This window comes from Zingiber officinale, chromosome 9A (genome assembly GCF_018446385.1).
Source record: "Zingiber officinale cultivar Zhangliang chromosome 9A, Zo_v1.1, whole genome shotgun sequence".
Classification (NCBI taxonomy): Eukaryota; Viridiplantae; Streptophyta; class Magnoliopsida; order Zingiberales; family Zingiberaceae; genus Zingiber; species Zingiber officinale.
The window spans coordinates 63,594,043-63,608,875 of NC_056002.1; positions in this window are offsets into that span (position 1 = coordinate 63,594,043).

The window sequence follows — 14,833 nt, forward strand, 5'->3', positions numbered from 1 at the left end:
TGAATCAATAAACCCGATAAGTTGGGAAATGATATCACTTATAGTGTGTGTTGTTGATTATAGAAGGAAACTGTGTCCTAGTAATCTAGGTTGATAATGTCCCCAAGATGAGCTCATAAAGATTTTCATGTTAAACCTTGCAGGTAGACTTAGTCCGACATGACGATAAGGTTGAGTGGTACTATTCTTGGATTAAGATATTAATTAAATGAGTTGTCAGTAACTCACTTAATTAGTGGACATTCGACATCTTAAACATAGGGAGACTAACACACTCATAATAAGAAGGAGCCCAAAAATGTAATTTGGGATTGGTGCGGTAGTTCAATAATTGTTCTCTAGTGGAATGAATTATTATTGATAAAATTAAGTTGTGTGTTCGGGGCGAACACGGGATGCTTAATTTTATCGGGAGACCAAAACCAATTCCTCCTCTCGGTCCCTATCGTAGCCTCTTATTTATAGAGTACTATACCCACCTATACCCACCTTCATACCCATGATAAGGGGGTCGGCCAAGCTAGCTTGTGGTTCAAGCTAGGGCCGGCCAAGCCTTGGTTCATGGGTGACCGACCCTAGCTTGAACCCAAGCTTATGTAACGACCACCCTCCTTACTACTACTCTGAGGGTGACCGCTACTGATTCTACTAACTACTGTACTACTTGCTTTAAGACCAGAGATATTTTAAACTATTGGAAAACATATCATATATCAGAACATGCCTCTAAATAACAGCATAAAATTTCTTGATACTTTTTTTTATATTTCTTTCTTGTTTATCTCTTTTTTTTTTATACAAGATTGAACATGCAATTGAGTGTAACAACCAGTATAACATGCAGATCTATAAAGCTTAAATACCCCTACTGCTTACTACATCACTTGTTATCTTGCATTCATTTTATTCTACAACCGAACAGAAATAAAAGGAAGTCAATTAAACCTACTGCTCATGTATTGCACACAAATCCGAACATCACATGTTTTCCTTCCATAAAATAAATACTTCTACAAGAATGCAGATTACTAGCATGCAAAGCAGTTATCAAGAGAATAACTCCCAACTAGCAGTAACCAAAAACTAGCATGTACATAAGGATACTGAGCATATAACAAACCGAACTTCCATGCAATTTCCTCCATAAAACAAAACTCATATAGAATACTAACATGCACATAAGTTTACTGGCATATAACAATCCGAACATCCCAGCAGATTAAAATTTCAGCAGTGATAAAGAAGTACTGAGCATATGAATTTGCCAATTTATTGATTCTAATACTTAAACGAAGCAATTTAAAACAAATCCTTAGCATTGAAAAATAATTCCCTTTTAGCAGTAATCAAAAGAACACTAGCAGTAACATTTCCAAAATCTTCCATCAAGGTCCCAAGCTTCCATTATCAGCCACCACACACACACATCATCAACGTCTCCTTGTCGCCTTCTTCTATACCACTTTAGCTTTTCCTTTACTTTTATCTATGTCAGCAGTAGGAGGAAGGTAGTATCTATAAGCTAAAAGCTAAGTAAGTGCTTTCTACTCACAAAATCCGATACGGAATGCATAAACATAAAAGAACGCAGAAAGTGCATGCTCCACATGAAAATAGCAACTAAAACTACATCATGCATCTCTAAAGGAACAACAAATTTAACTTGCTAGAATTTGTAACTTAAATAAAAGAACTTGTTCCATTTGTTCCCAAATTAATACTTTTATACTTTAAAATAATATTCAACTTTTCTTGGGCCCGGCATTGTACCACTTTGCGCGCCTTTCTTAATGAGAATCGAGGTAGCTAATCCCGAAACCATTAAGACACTTCTAGACCTTATGCCTAGGGGCAACTTGGAGCCCATCCCTTGGACCTTGTGTCCGGTACATGCCCTTTAAAAGTAAAATACTTTTCCTTATATCCTTCTTTAAATACTTCTTGTAATAAAATGCCTTGGCATTGATTTAAGCACTTAGCGTGCTTTGATTCTAAATTCTGAAATTTAGGATCAGATTGTGACTTAGTCTTGCTTTACTTGCACTTCTCTCATTTATTCAGTATACGAGAGATTCTAAACCATATGTCACTGATATAAAAATATGAACCAGTACATATTCAAACTAAATTCCACAGTAATTAAAAAGAACAACTATACCACTGGAATGTAACATGATATGTTCAAACCGAATTCAACAGCCAATAAAATAAACGCATGGTCATAAGGAATAACCTTAATCAGGCTCACAACAGTAATAGTTTCCCCACAACAAGCTTGTAAAACTACCTTATTTCGAATCTTAACAGTCCCTTGATCATGCTGTAATTTGAAGGAAGTTTAACTACTTAATCATGCTTGAAGTGTAAGGTAAATACATCTAATTAGCATGCTGTGGTAATCAAGGAAAAACCCTCAAAAATTTCTGTCCGTGCACTAAAAACACATCAAAAGATTTAAACCAAAACTTAATCCAATTTGCTAGAACAAGGGTCAAAATCCGAACCATATGCTAGCATGAAAAGGTTACTTTTGTTCATTTCACAACAAAATGCAAAACAAAACCCCGAGAGCTACTCCTACCGCAGGTGAGAAGCACTTACATCGGGTTCTTGGACTTACAACCGAAGAGAAATGCTCTAGGGTTTCGGTGGAGCTTCGATTCCACCTTTTTCCTTGTATTTCCCGAGCTCCCCTTGCTGGAATGATCACCCACGAGTGGAGACCGGCCGGAAAACACCTCGCCGACGTCGAGAGGAGGAAACCCTAGCCTTGGCTGCGGTTTCGCCCGAGAGGAGAAGACGGCGCCGCGTGGGTGAGAAGGGAGAGAGGTTTGGGTTTTTAGGTTTCGGGAAAGAAATTAACCTCCTTTAATAACCTAGGTGATTCGGTTCCACCTATAACTTAAATATATTTGTTCACACACTTAGTTAATAAAACGAGCTCAGCTCGGTTGGTTGGGCCGATTACTGCTTGGTCCCGAGAAGCTGGGTTCGAATCCTAGCTCTTGCACTTTGTGTTGTTTTTTTTTTTTAAACTTCCTCCTCCCGGTAAAAATGCCAAACGGACTCCAAAAATTGCATAAAAATACTCTAAAAATTCCTAAAAATCCCTAGAATATTTTAAAAGTATTTTCAGACATTTTCAAAGATATTTAGAACTCAAAGTAAGGAAAATTGGGTCGTTACAACTCCCCATACCTTATAAAAAGTTCGTCCTCGAACTTAGAATAGTTCTGGATATTTCTGCCTCATACTGTCCTCTCATTCCCAAGTGACTTTCTCGTGCTTCTGGTTCTGCCAGACGACCTTCACTAGTGGCACTTCTTTGTTCCTTAGTCTCTTGACTGCTCTGTCCACTATCTGTGTAGGTCTACTCTCATAACTAAGATCATCTTGGATCTGCACTGACTGAGGTTCAATCACTTGGCTAGGGTCATGAAGACACTTCTTTAACATGGAGACATGAAACACATTGTGTACTGCTGACATGTCCAGTGGCAAGTCCAGCTTATAAGCTACTTTACCAATCCTTTCTGAAATCAGGTACGGTCCTACATAGCGAGGACTTAATTTGCCCTTCTTGCCAAATCTCATCACTCCCTTCATAGGAGCAACCTTGAGAAAGACTGAATCTCCTACATGGAATTCCAGTGGCCTACGGCGTGTGTCAGCATAGCTTTTCTGTCTACTCTGGGCAGTCTCAATCCTCTGTCTGATCTTCTGAATAACCTGAGTGGTTTCTTCTATCATCTCTGTCTGAATGCCCAGCTCTACTTCCATTTCTCTTCTTTCTCCAGCTTCTTGCCAGCATATAGGTGATCTGCACTTTCTGCCATACAACGCCTCATATGGTGCCATCCTGATGGTGGCTTGGTAGTTGTTGTTGTATGCAAACTCAGCTAAGCACAGATACTTGCACCAACTACCCTTAAAATCTAGTGCACAAGCCCTGAGCATATCTTCTAAGATCTGATTTACTCGCTCTGTCTGTCCATCAGTTTGAGGATGGAAGGCTGTGCTGAACTTGAGTTTGGTGCCTAGTGCATTCTGAATGCACTCCCAAAAGTGTGAAGTGAAGCGCCCATCTCTATCAGAAATGATAGATTTGGGAACTCCGTGAAGTCTGATCACCTCTTTAACATACAGCTGTGCTGACTGCTCTATAGAGTGAGACACCTTGATGGCTAGAAAATGGGCAGACTTGGTCAATCTATCCACTATTACCCATATTGCATCATATCCATTCGTAGTTCTTGGGAGACCTGTTATAAAGTCCATGGATATGTCTTCCCACTTCCACTCTGGTATTGAGAGAGGTTGTAGCATCCCTCCTGATCTCTGGTGCTCTGCTTTGACTCTCTGGTATGTCAGGCAGGTACTGACATATTTAGCTACATCTCTTTTGAGTCCAGACCACCAGAATCTCTGTTTCATGTCTTGATACATCTTAGTAGAACCAGGATGCATAGAGTACGGTGTACTGTGAGCTTCTTCTAAAATTTTCTTTCTCAGCTCTTCATCATTGGGAACACAAAGGCGATTCCCCTGATAAAGAATTCCACTGTCTGATACTCGAAATTCTGAATTTCCTTCCTCTTGTATCCCTTGCTTGATCTTTTGGATATCTGGATCTTCACTTTGCTTTTTCTGTATATCCTCAAGCAGGGTTGACTCTAGGGTCAATGCAGAAAGTTGCCCATAAGTAATTTCAAGCCCGAAATCTGACAACTCCTTCTGTAGTGGCAGGGCTAATGATGATAAGGACATCAAGGATGCACTGGACTTCCTGCTTAATGCATCTGCCACTTTATTAGCTTTACTTGGGTGGTAGAGGATTTCACAGTCATAATCTTTGACCAACTCTAGCCACCTGCGCTGTCTCATGTTTAAGTCCTTCTGAGTGAAGAAGTACTTAAGACTCTGATGGTCTGTGAAGATTCTGCACTGGACTCCATACAAGTAGTGTCGCCAGAGTTTCAGTGCAAAGACTACAGCTGCCAGCTCTAGATCATGAGTGGGATAGTTCTTCTCATAGTCTTTGAGTTGTCTGGAAGCATAAGCTATAACTTTTCCTTCCTGCATGAGTACAGCTCCTAAGCCCATCTTGGAAGCATCACTGTAGATGTCAAAACTCTTGTCACTCTCTGGAACAGTCAGAATGGGAGCACTGGTCAGTCTCTTCTTGAGTTCTTGAAAACTCTGCTCACATTTGTCTGACCATTCAAACTTCTTGTTCTTCCTGGTGAGGGTTGTAAGTGGAGAGGCTATTCGGGAAAAGTCCTCCACAAATTTCTGTAGTACCCAGCTAAACCAAGGAAGCTTCTGATCTCCCGGCATTCTTGGGTCTTTTCCAATTGCTGACCGCTTCTACTTTAGCTGGATCCACTTGAATGCCTTCTTTAGAAACGATGTGACCTAGAAACGCCACCTGCTCCAACCAGAACTCGCACTTTGAGAATTTAGCATAGAGCTGCTTTTGTTGAAGGGTCTGTAGGACTATTCTCAAATGCGTGTCATGCTCTTCTGGGGTTCTGGAATAGATTAGAATGTCGTCGATGAACACAATGACAAATTTGTCAAGGTATTCACTGAACACTCTATTCATCAAGTCCATGAAGACTGCAGGTGCATTAGTCACACCAAAAGGCATAACCACGAATTCATAGTGTCCATATCTGGTCCTGAAAGCAGTTCTGGGTATATCACTCTCCTTTACTTTTAACTGATGGTACCCAGAGCGTAGATCTATCTTAGAGAACACTGTTGCCCCTTTCAATTGATCAAATAAATCATCGATTCTGGGCAGTGGATACCTGTTCTTGATGGTCACTTGATTCAGAGCTCTATAATCTATGAACATTCGCATAGATCCATCCTTCTTCTTGACAAACAACACAGGAGCTCCCCATGGTGAATGACTAGGGCGGATGAAGCCTTTGTCAAGCAGCTCCTGAAGTTGTTCTTGTAACTCTTTCAACTCCGCTGGGGACATGCGGTATGGAGCTTTTGAAATTGGACCGGTACTAGGAACCAGTTCAATCTCAAACTCTACTTCTCTATTGGGAGGTAGTCCAGGTAGCTCTTCTGGGAATACCTCTGGATACTCACAGACTACCCGAACTTCCTCCTGCTTAGGTCTTTCTTCTTCCTTGGTACTCACAATGAATGCAAGAAAACCAACACACCCTTTAGCTAACATCTGGTGAGCTGTGAGAGAAGAGAGGAACTTCTGGGTCTTCCTCTTTGGTACTCCTGTAAATTCAAAGGAAGGTTCACCTTCTGGGCTAAAGATCACCTTCCTTCTGTGGCAGTCCACTGAAGCACTGTACTGGCTGAGGAAATCCATACCAAAAATGATATCGAAATCCTGCATAGCGAGGACTACCAGGTTAACATATAGCTCTCGGTCTGAAATCCTGACTGGTATAGACCGAAGCCACTGGCTGGATTCCATGACGTCTCCAGATGGTCGAGTTGTCGGGAACTTGAAATTCATGTTTTCTGTAGGTACCTGTAGTTCTTTGGCAAAAGGTAGGGATACAAAAGAACGGGTCGCCCCAGTATCAAATAGTTGTTGAAAAATAACTACTTGACTGTTACGACCGTGGAGGCATTAGCGACTTCCTCTTTGGTAGGGAGAATACTCTGGCATTGTCTGGAACTGGTGGAACTTCCAACCTTCCTTGACTGATCTGAGGTCCTTCCAGAGTTGCAGGCATATAATGTAGTTGAGGCTTGGCTCCATATTGTATTGGCTGTGGCTGGGGTGCTTTGAACTTGTTAGGACACTGTTTGGCCATGTGTCCTTCTTGACCACAAGAATAACATCCAGTCTTACCCAAGAGGCAGGCTCCTGGATGTGTTCTCCCACATTTGGGGCAGGGAAAGAGCTTAGTCTGTTTGGTTTCTGGTCCTCCCTTCTGGTTACTTCCTGAATCCCACTGCTTCCTTTTAGTACCCTTGCCTTTCCAGTTCTGATTATTTAACTGGGGTTTCTGATTTCCCCCAGTCTTGGTCTCCATCTTGATTGGCTTGTGCTGCTCTCTTTGTGCCTTCATGCTGTTCAGATAGTGCTCAGCTACTAAGGCTCTACTGACCAACTCTTCTCCAGTCAGGGGCTGATGAGTTCCACTGCTCACATTAAGTGATATCACAGGCTTCAGCATTCTGAGCATTAGTCTGACTCGCTCCTTCTCTGTACTTACTAGTTCTGGGCAGAGACGAGCTAGCCTGTTGAATCTTTTAACTGCTTCCTCCACTGTCAGATCCCCTTGTCTGAACTCCATAAACTCCTCGTAGTGCTTGTTGGTGATCTTTTGGCGGAAGAACTCGTCGTAGAATTTTGTCTCAAAATCAATCCATTTCATCTGATTGATTGCCCTCTTGCTCTTTACTCTCTCCCACCACATGTGTGCGTCTCCAGTCAGGCAGAAGGAGGCACACTTAACTTTCTCAACTTCTGGCCAGTCAAGAAGCTCCATGGTGCTCTCCAGTGTTTTGAACCAAGCCTGGGCATCCCAGGGCTCAGTCGTGCCTGAGAAGCTCTCTGGTTTCAGTTTCAGCCACTGAATGAGGTAGGATTCTTGTCTCTGGGGTGCTGTGACGACTCCTTGGGCAGCTGGTGGAACCTCAGTTACCACTGGAGTCTCCACAGTTACTGTTTGAGGAGTAGAAGGGACTGGTTGTTGATTTGCCATTAGATTGGCAATTACTTGCTGCTGCTCAGCTACTTGTTTCTGAAGTTGGGCAACAACTTCAGAAAGATTGGGCTCAGTTGAGTCTGGCCCCTCTTTCTCCTGAACTTGGTCCTCAGTACGAGCAGTACGGGGACGTCCTCTTCTCGACATCTAGTTAAACAAATAAGAAAATTTAATAATTTCTCTACCCTTTCTAAACATACACATTTATATATTAAGAAAGGAAATAGCTAAAAACTCTTATCTTACTTAATCACTTATAAACAATCAATCCATACTGCAAATAATAATAATATAGGAAAGCACTAAAGAAAGAACTTAAATACTTTCTTACTTGAAGACGGCAAGGTAGATGCTGATGTGTGTGTGTTGCTGGAGAATGGAACCTGCTCTGATACCAACTGTAACGACCACCCTCCTTACTACTACTCTGAGGGTGACCGCTACTGATTCTACTAACTACTGTACTACTTGCTTTAAGACCAGAGATATTTTAAACTATTGGAAAACATATCATATATCAGAACATGCCTCTAAATAACAGCATAAAATTTCTTGATACTTTTTTTTTATATTTCTTTCTTGTTTATCTCTTTTTTTTTATACAAGATTGAACATGCAATTGAGTGTAACAACCAGTATAACATGCAGATCTATAAAGCTTAAATACTCCTACTGCTTACTACATCACTTGTTATCTTGCATTCATTTTATTCTACAACCGAACAGAAATAAAAGGAAGTCAATTAAACCTACTGCTTATGTATTGCACACAAATCCGAACATCACATGTTTTCCTTCCATAAAATAAATACTTCTACAAGAATGCAGATTACTAGCATGCAAAGCAGTTATCAAGAGAATAACTCCCAACTAGCAATAACCAAAAACTAACATGTACATAAGGATACTGAGCATATAACAAACCGAACTTCCATGCAATTTCCTCCATAAAACAAAACTCATATAGAATACTAACATGCACATAAGTTTACTGGCATATAACAATCTGAACATCCCAACAGATTAAAATTTCAGCAGTGATAAAGAAGTACTGAGCATATGAATTTGCCAATTTATTGATTCTAACACTTAAACGAAGCAATTTAAAACAAATCCTTAGCATTGAAAAATAATTCCCTTTTAGCAGTAATCAAAAGAACACTAGCAGTAACATTTCCAAAATCTTCCAACAAGGTCCCAAGCTTCCATTATCAGCCACCACACACACACATCATCAACGTCTCCTTGTCGCCTTCTTCTATACCACTTTAGCTTTTCCTTTACTTTTATCTATGACTGCAGTAGGAGGAAGGTAGTATCTATAAGCTAAAAGCTTAGTAAGTGCTTTCTACTCACAAAATCCGATACGGAATGCATAAACATAAAAGAACGCAGAAAGTGCATGCTCCACATGAAAATAGCAACTAAAACTACATCATGCATCTCTAAAGGAACAACAAATTTAACTTGCTAGAATTTGTAACTTAGATAAAAGAACTTGTTCCATTTGTTCCCAAATTAATACTTTTATACTTTAAAATAATATTCAACTTTTCTTGGGCCCGGCATTGTACCACTTTGCGCGCCTTTCTTAATGAGAATCGAGGTAGCTAATCCCGAAACCATTAAGACACTTCTAGACCTTATGCCTAGGGGCAACTTGGAGCCCATCCCTTGGACCTTGTGTCCGGTACATGCCCTTTAAAAGTAAAATACTTTTCCTTATATCCTTCTTTAAATACTTCTTGTAATAAAATACCTTGGCATTGATTTAAGCACTTAGCGTGCTTTGATTCTAAATTCTGAAATTTAGGATCAGATTGTGACTTAGTCTTGCTTTACTTGCACTTCTCTCATTTATTCAGTATACGAGAGATTCTAAACCATATGTCACTGATATAAAAATATGAACCAGTACATATTCAAACTAAATTCCACAGTAATTAAAAAGAACAACTATACTACTGGAATGTAACATGATATGTTCAAACCGAATTCAACAGCCAATAAAATAAACGCATGGTCATAAGGAATAACCTTAATCAGGCTCACAACAGTAATAGTTTCCCCACAACAAGCTTGTAAAACTACCTTATTTCGAATCTTAACAGTCCCTTGATCATGCTGTAATTTGAAGGAAGTTTAACTACTTAATCATGCTTGAAGTGTAAGGTAAATACATCTAATTAGCATGCTATGGTAATCAAGGAAAAACCCTCAAAAATTTCTGTCCGTGCACTAAAAACACATCAAAAGATTTAAACCAAAACTTAATCCAATTTGCTAGAACAAGGGTCAAAATCCGAACCATATGCTAGCATGAAAAGGTTACTTTTGTTCATTTCACAACAAAATGCAAAACAAAACCCCGAGAGCTACTCCTACCGCAGGTGAGAAGCACTTAATTCGGGTTCTTGGACTTACAACCGAAGAGAAATGCTCTAGGTTTCGGTGGAGCTTCGATTCCACCTTTTTCCTTGTATTTCCCGAGCTCCCCTTGCCGGAATGATCACCCACGAGTGGAGACCGGCCAGAAAACACCTCGCCGACGTCGAGAGGAGGAAACCCTAGCCTTGGCTGCGGTTTCGCCCGAGAGGAGAAGACGGCGCCGTGTGGGTGAGAAGGGAGAGAGGTTTGGGTTTTTAGGTTTCGGGAAAGAAATTAACCTCCTTTAATAACCTAGGTGATTCGGTTCCACCTATAACTTAAATATATTTGTTCACACACTTAGTTAATAAAACGAGCTCAGCTCGGTTGGTTGGGCCGATTACTGCTTGGGCCCGAGAAGCTGGGTTCGAATCCTAGCTCTTGCACTTTGTGTTGTTTTTTTTTTTTTAAACTTCCTCCTCCCGGTAAAAATGCCAAACGGACTCCAAAAATTGCATAAAAATACTCTAAAAATTCCTAAAAATCCCTAGAATATTTTAAAAGTATTTTTAGACATTTTCAAAGATATTTAGAACTCAAAGTAAGGAAAATTGGGTCGTTACAGCTTAGGTGGCCGACCCCCATTAAATTTAAAAGAATTTTAATTTTAAATTTTTCTTATGTGGAAGATATAATTTATTGAAGAGAATTAAAATTAAAATATCTCTTTTACAAAAGATTAAGAAAAGAGATTAGATCTCTTTTCTTATTTGTAGATAGGAAAGATATTTTATTTGTTCTCTTTGAAAATTATTCACATGTTGAAAAATTAAAGTTATAGAAATTTCTTTTATCAACCATGAAGGGATTTTAAAGGGAAATTTTATTTTTTAAAATTTCCAAAGACAAATAAGGAATTTTAATTGTTGATTGAAATTGTCATGTTTGATCTTGTTGATGTGGCCGGCCATGATAAATTGATTAGGAAATTTTATTTAATTTTTCTTAATTAATTATTGTCAAGGAAAATTAAGAAAATTTTATTGTAATTAAATTTCCTTATTTACCAAAGCTAAGGAATATAAAAGAGGGGGTTGGGGTGCCTTCATGAGACACAACCTCTATTATTCTCTCCCTCTTTTCCTTGGTGTTGTGGCCGGCCATCCTCTCTCCATTTGTTCCTCTTTGTGGTGGCCGAAACCCTCTCTTGCTTGGAGCTCTTGTGGTGGCCGGATACTACTTGGAGAAGAAGAAGAAGGAGAGAAAGCTTTCATCCCTTGATGTTTGGTTGGTGTTTTTTTCATCCTTGGTGAAGCTTTTGATTTGGCCGAACCTAGCAAGGAGGAGAAGAAGGTGTTTTGGTGGTCCTCATCTTGGAAGATCGTTGCCCACACAACGTTCGAGGTTAGAAGAGGAATATGGTAGAAGATCAAGAGGTCTTTCTAGAAGGTATAACTAGTATTTTTCCTTTCCGCATCATACTAGTTATTTTTGGAAATAATACCAAATACAAGAGGCATACGATTTTAGTGTTTCGAATTTGTTTTCGATGTAATGTTCTTTTGTTTTTCTTTTCCTTGTGATTTGATTGTTCTTTTCGGTTGACCTAAAGTTATTTTAGGAAATTAAATATTAGTTTTCCTTAAAAGGTTTTGTCTAGTCGGTGGTGGTTGCTCCCATATCCAAGAAGGCCATGTGCCTCGCCACGTCAGTACTGGAAACCAATTTTGAAAATTAATATTTAATGGAATTAATAACCTAGGTGATTTGGATCGAATGTGTTAAGTTCCGCAGGAGATCCAAGTCAAAACCTAAAAGAACAAATAGATTAAATTTGGATCAAACGTGTTAAGTTCCGCAGGCGATCCAAGTTTAATTTAAAAGAACACATGGTAGCTAGGAAAAAGGTTCAGACCTTTGTACAAAATTTTTGTACAGTGGAACCATTAGGTTTTCTGAGTAGCAACCAACACTCTCGACTATACAGGGGTAATGATGCAGAGGGGTGGGCGGGAGTGACCATCCGTGCATACACTGTTATTATACTTACTTTGGTTGCTGCTGTTTACATATACTGGTATTGCTTACTTACAGCTGTTGCTCACTTATGCTGCTATGCTTGCTTATGTTGAGATATACCCTCGTTGTAGGTGTTTAGTTCTTGGTTTACTTATTGGAAGTTTGTATATACCTTACATATTTTCTCTGTAGTTATGAGCAGTACTGTAGCAAATTAGTACTACTTCTGACCTTCTATTACTAGCCTAGGATATGGTTTCAGGTATGAGCATTTATTTTAGTTTTATTTTAGTATCTATTATTCCTCTTATGAGACTGTATACTCTTGGCTCACTTTCTATTTGTATATTATGTTCATGCACTATCTTTCCTTACCCGCTGAGTTCCAATACTCACCACCCCACAAATTGGTTTTTCTTTCGCCAGGTAGCAGGTAGATGAATTATGGATGCTTGGAGAGTCCTGACTACCGGTCCCACTTCCCACATCATATCTGAGGACATTTATCAGTTTTATTTCTACTTTACTTGTATTTTTAGTATTCAGCAGTTTTAGTATTGTATGAATTTATCTATGTTTGGAGTTTGATTCGTGGTGCTTTGCTATCGTGATCTTGTGGTTGTGTAAGCCTAATTGGCTAGTAAACTTTAGTTGTGGATTATGAGTTTTCTCTTCATTTTTCCGCCATGCTTTTAATACAGCCGTGTGGGCTGAATATTAATTACGTGGTTGTTTTATTGATTTATGTCCAGCCGGGTAGGCTGCGTTATATAAACTGCGTGGTTATGTATATTCTAGCCGTGTGAGCTGATGAATATGTTATATGTTGTTTGTGTATGTATATTGTTTCATATTGTCACCGGTACAGGGGAGATGCTGTCAAAATTTTGTCGATAGGGACTCCTCTAGGGCGTGACAATAAGACATCTCTCTCAATCTCTCCATCATTTTGCAAAAATGATCCTAAATATTTAAATCTCTCGGTTCTGGGCAACTCGTCCTCTCCTATCTTAACAATTGTTTCATTACTTCTAATATTGCTAAAGTTAAATTCTATATATTCTTTCTTTAATCTACTAAGCTTAAAACCTTTCCCTTCTAGTGTTTCCCTCCAAGATTCTAGTTTAGTATTTACTCCTTCACGTGTTTCATCTACCAAATAATATCATCTGCAAACAATATGTACCACGGTATTGTGTCTTGAATGTGCAAAGTGAGTTCGCCCATAATTAGTGTAAAAAGATAGGGACTTAGAGCCAATCCTTGATGTAACCCTATCTTTATTGGAAATACTTCAATTACTCTGCCTGAAGTTTTTACTCTGGTCATTACATCCTCATACATATCCTTAATTAGTTCAATATATGTTATGTTAACATCTCTCTTTTCTAAAATTCTTCATATAATTTCTCGTGGGACTCTATCATAAGTTTTTTCTAAGTCAATGAATACCATGTGTAGATCTTGTTTTTGCTCCTGATATTTTTCAATTAATTGTCTAAGAAGATGTATAACTTCAATTATTGACCTTCCAGGCATGAACTCAAATTGATTTTCTGTCATTGTGGTCTCCTTCCTTAATCTTTTCTATTACTTTTTCCCAAAATTTCATAGTATGACTCATTAGTTTAATACCCCTATAGTTTGCACAATTTTGTACATCTCCCTTGTTCTTATATAAAGAAACTAGAGTACTTATCCTCCATTGATTAGGTATTTTTTTCATTTTTAATATCATGTTAAATAATTTTGTAATCCATTCAATACCTTGTTTTCCTAAGCACTTCCATACCTCTATCGGAATATCATCTGGTCCAATGATTTTTCCATTGTGCATCTCATTTAAAGTTTGTTTTACTTCTGAAGTTTGAATTCTATATCAAATCAAAGATTTTTGAACGAACTTGAATTTGATATATTGTATGTTCCTGTTGGTGCAATATTCCCTAGGTTAAGGTTGACCTGGTTGACTAAGCTTGAGAAGGCTCAAGCTTAAGTCTTGATGTTTGGGGTTCGATGTTTGACAATACATTGACAATACATGGAGACTGATAATACGTGGAGATTGCAGGTGCAATCGTTCATTTGAGGAGATTGTTGGTACAATTCTCCTCTGGTCAAGGTTGACCAGTTAGATGTTGAAGAAGAGTCAAGTAGGTCAAGACTGACTAGATACTTGACTAAGAAGTCTTGGTGAGTGAAGACAGGCAGTTGGAAAATCCTGGTGAGTGAAGCTAGGTGAAAGACCTAGTGAGTGAAGCTAGGTAGTGTGAAAGACCTAGTGAGTGAAGCTAGGCAGAGGAGAAGTCCTGGTGAGTGAAGTCAGGCAGTTGAAAAATCCTGGTGAGTGAAGCTAGGTGAAAAGACCTAGTGAGTGAAGCTAGGCAGTATGAAAACCCTAGTGAGTGAAGCTAGGTGAATGTCCTGGTGAGTGAAGCCAGGCAGATGGGAAGTCCTAGTGAGTGAAGCTAGGCAGATGGGAAGTCCTAGTGAGTGAAGCCAGACACGTGGAAATCCAGGTGGGTCAAGGTTGACAGGACACCTGGTATTGAGAAGTCCAAGTAGGTCAAAGGGTTGACCGGATACTTGGCACGAGAAGAAAAGTCCAAGTGGGTCAAAGGGATTGACCGGACACTTGGTGAGGAAGTCCTAGTAGGTCGAGGGTAACCGGATGCTAGGCATGATGTCCCAACAGGTCATGGTTGACTAGATGTTGGGTTTTTAGGGGTTTGGAACTTGATTAGGGC